The sequence below is a fragment of the Sapajus apella genome, unplaced genomic scaffold (assembly GCF_009761245.1).
Source record: "Sapajus apella isolate SASKATOON/1434 unplaced genomic scaffold, GSC_monkey_1.0 scaffold6, whole genome shotgun sequence".
Classification (NCBI taxonomy): Eukaryota; Metazoa; Chordata; class Mammalia; order Primates; family Cebidae; genus Sapajus; species Sapajus apella.
This window is the reverse complement of record NW_022436946.1, coordinates 433,232-437,129: the sequence shown is the minus strand read 5'-3', so window position 1 is coordinate 437,129 and position 3,898 is coordinate 433,232.

Sequence of the window (3,898 nt, the reverse complement as noted above, 5' to 3'; positions counted from 1 at the left end):
CTATGTGCCTCTATGATTGGGCCAATGATCAATCAATACACAAATACACCTAAAGCCCCTCCCCACCTGTGCTCTTCCCTCCCCTCTCTTGCTGCCTGCCTCCATTCCACACTTACCACTGGTGTTTATCTGCGGTTTGATGTCAAGAAGGAGCATCCTGAGGTTTTGCCCCACTTCTCCCAGCTTTTGGGTCAATTCTCCACATGTGCTGGTGGCATTTACCTTCTTCCCCAGGAGGCCCACAGGTTTGACCATGTTGCTGTCACTGTCATACTGAAGGAAAATATTTTTATTCATGAAGCCCTGTGCTTTGCACCAGGGCTGCCCTGGTCTGGACCATGATTTTACAGCAAAGTCAAAGCAAAGAGAGTGAGCACCTGTAAGAGAAAAACGCAGGTGAGGTCCAGGACAGGGGAAGAGGCCCATTAGAACCCGCGCTTCTGTGTCCCCAGACTTCCTGGACCCGGCCAGGTTGGCAGAGGGGGTGGCTCCATCCCAGAATCCTTCAACCTTCTGGATCTCTGCTCCCATCTCCCCTTGACTGTCTGGGGTGAGATACTTGATGGTACCAGGGACCTCTGGGGTCCACTTAGTGTTAACGGCATTAACAGGAGGATTCATGTCACAAATACTTTTAGCAACATCTACCAAGTTCCAAGGTACAAAACAGACAAGCCAGTGTGTGACCTCCTGAGACTTCAAATCTAGATGAACACATAGGACCTTCAACAAAAGGAAAAAGAGGCATTTATCATGGGACACACACCAAATTCCTCCTGGGTCCTGGGTGTTCAGGAAAGGGTCCTGGAGTAGAAGGTGGGAGGTAGCATTGTAGAGCTGTCACCTGTGAGCCAGTGCCTGGCCTGGGATCTCAGGCTGGGGTCTCCCACAAACTAGTGGTAACATCCCAGGGATCCTCTTCCTCACCTCATCCTTAAGAGCAGGTACCCACTTGCCTGAAGCCTGCATGAAGCCCCAGTCACCTGCCCCCCACCTTTCTCCCTCCTCCTCCCTGTCCTCAGCCCGGTCTTGTGATCTCAGGACAGTCACCAACCCCGATCTGCAAGGCTGTTAGTAGCAACAGTAGATGGCAAAGAAGGTGCACAGGGCGAGAAGTTAGGGACACTCTTGGCACACTGTGGAGAGTAACAGGCAAGAAGCGGGCGGGCACACATACACCCTCACTGGAATGGTGAAGAAATGTTGTCCAACAGTGTGGCCGTGGGCACTGCCAGCAGAGGCACAACAAAGGACAGGCCTGTAGAGACCCAATTAAAGAAGAACTTTGTGAAAGGAGTGTTTTTCAAGTATTCAAAATATAATTATTTATTGAAAAATAACAGGAGACATTTGAAAACAAAATTAACTTTGAATAAACTCTCTCTCCTCTCCTATCCCCACTGCCCCTGCAAAAAAAAAAAAAACGCTCTGGTGTGAGCAGGATGGCTGGAGGTTATGTGAGCTCCTTCTCCCTTCCTCCAATTTCCCCTTCCCTTCCCCTCCCTGCCTCTTTTGCTTTTCCTTTTCTTCCTGGTGCCCCCTCCCCCTTCCTGTATTTTCTCCCATCTCCATTCTCCCATCTCCCACTATTCATAACCCATTCAAACTCTGTACTCTTAAAGGGCTGAGATTTTCTCTCATCAACCACACCCCAATATTAATTTAACTAGCTGCGAAGAGGCAGCAACTGGTCTACCATTACAGATGGATTTCATAAGAGTCCAGCAGTCCTGCTGGGGCCAAGACCTCAAGGAAAGCCAAGTCTATCATTGGGAAAACTCTCGGGGCTCTAAGTTTTGAATTCTGAAAATTCGTCATAGAACAAAGTTTTGTGTCATTTTCAAATTTCTCAAGCCACTTTTGGCACAAGGTTTACTCTTCAAACTTAATATTTGTAGCCCTCCTTCCCATCTCACTTTTAAGGCTGTTCCATTTCATCATCTGACCCTGCTACCTTAGCCAGTTCAGGCTGCTGCGACAGAGTAGACGAGGTGGCTGAAACAACAAGCATTTATTTCTCACTGTGCTGGAGGCTGGGAAGTCCAAGATCAAGGTGTCAGTAGATCTGGTATCTGGCAAGGGACCACTCTTCCTCACCAGATGCCTGTCTTCCTGTCGCATCCTCACACAGTGGAGAGCAGAGAGTGACTGGGAGCTCTCCTGTCACTTCTTAATCCCACAGGGCCCCACTCGCATGACTAATGATCTAAATACCATCACATTGAGAGTTAGGATTTCTGCATATGAATTTGAAGGGAAGGCAAACACCTGGTCTGTCACACCACCCATATCCTTTTCACTTCTAAGTTTCCTCTGTGTGCTGGGCAGTATGCTAATTAATTCAAGTGCATGTCAGACCTACATGATGACATCCTGTGACTCAGATGCTGGGACTTTCATGATGCCTGGTAAGTGGGTCTTTACCACTTTCCTTTCTTAACTAGATGGAACAGATTTCAAAGATAGAAACTATGGACTATGGGCAGGGCTCTCTCCAGAGCTGGGGGGATAAGGGGTTGTTTGCTCAGAGGACAGTGGGTCAAGGGTTTGAAGGAGTCCAGGAATGCACATTTTTTACATGTTTCCAGAAGTCAGAAGGAGGAAGTTAGGACAAGAAAACAAGAAGAAATCCCCATGCACCCAAATCGGAGAAATTGGGACCCCAGGCTGGAGAGAGGCACAGATCCGTGAGTACTTGGTGTGCAGGCAGAGGACCCACAGAGCTACCCCTGTCCTCCCTGCCTTAACCAGCGTCCTCTCCCCCACACCCCCATCCGCTCCCCCAACCCCACTTTTACTTCATTAACTGCCCCTGCCTTTCTCACCGCCCAAGCCCCTGCTTTATTCCTTCACTCCCAAACATGCACATGTTCCGTCTGCACTGGTGTTTGGAACACCGGCCACCCCCTCCCCACCTTGTGCCAGCAGGAGACCTTTGTCCTTCTGCCCTCTCCAGGATGGAGAGGCTTGAGGTGACTGCTTTCTCAGAGCCTCTATGCACAAATTCTCAGAGGAGCAGAAATCAGCTCAGTCCCTCTGGGTGTGGAGAGGCCTATGTAGCAGAACACCCGCCCACCGTGCACAGCCAGTGGCACAGCCAACTGTCACATAGTTATTCTAGAACAGGGCTTCTTGTTAGGAAATGGATTCAGTTCACTACTGATTCATCATCAGTGAACAATTTTAGCAGTTGTTGGAGACCAGCATGCAACAGCGAACATGTTTTCCTTAATATGTAGGTAGGGGGCCCCACCTTTTTTCAGGGTTTAGGCTTCTGCAGGCCCTGGCATAGCGGTGACAGTGGCCCTACCTCGTGTCTGGCGGGTGCTGGTGCCCTCTATCGCCTGGTTTCTGTGTGAACACTTTAGGATCATCCTGCTCTCTAAGGCCCGGAGCTCCTGCCCCTGAGCTGAGCTCGTGTTCCCACTGTTTCATTGAACCTCGCTGTTTTCTTCTTGTAACTCCATTCCCCTCCACAACTGGAAGACCAGCTCTTCTCCTGCGTCTTCCTTGAAAGACACCTGCCCGCTTCCTTACAAAGCCCCCACCAAAGTGACACCAGCTACTTGTGAATGGAGCCAACTTTACTGAGGATTTAGAGGTTATGTGGTAAGGCTGTGAATTTTTTTAAAAATCACCTCTTAGCTGGACCTGTTTCCTATCTCTTCTCTGAACTAGAAATAAAACATCTATTATTTGACCACTGCGTCATCTAGTCCCCTACCCTGGTTCTTGGCCACTGTCCTCCTGGCCAGGGTGATTGCAGTCCTGCCCTTCTTGGCCCCTGTACCTGTCCCCAGCTGCCAAATGGTACTGACAACAGAGCAGCCGGAGTGATCCTTCCGAACCTCACCACACACGTCCCTCCTCTGCTGCAAACCCTCCCAAAGTGCCCCTT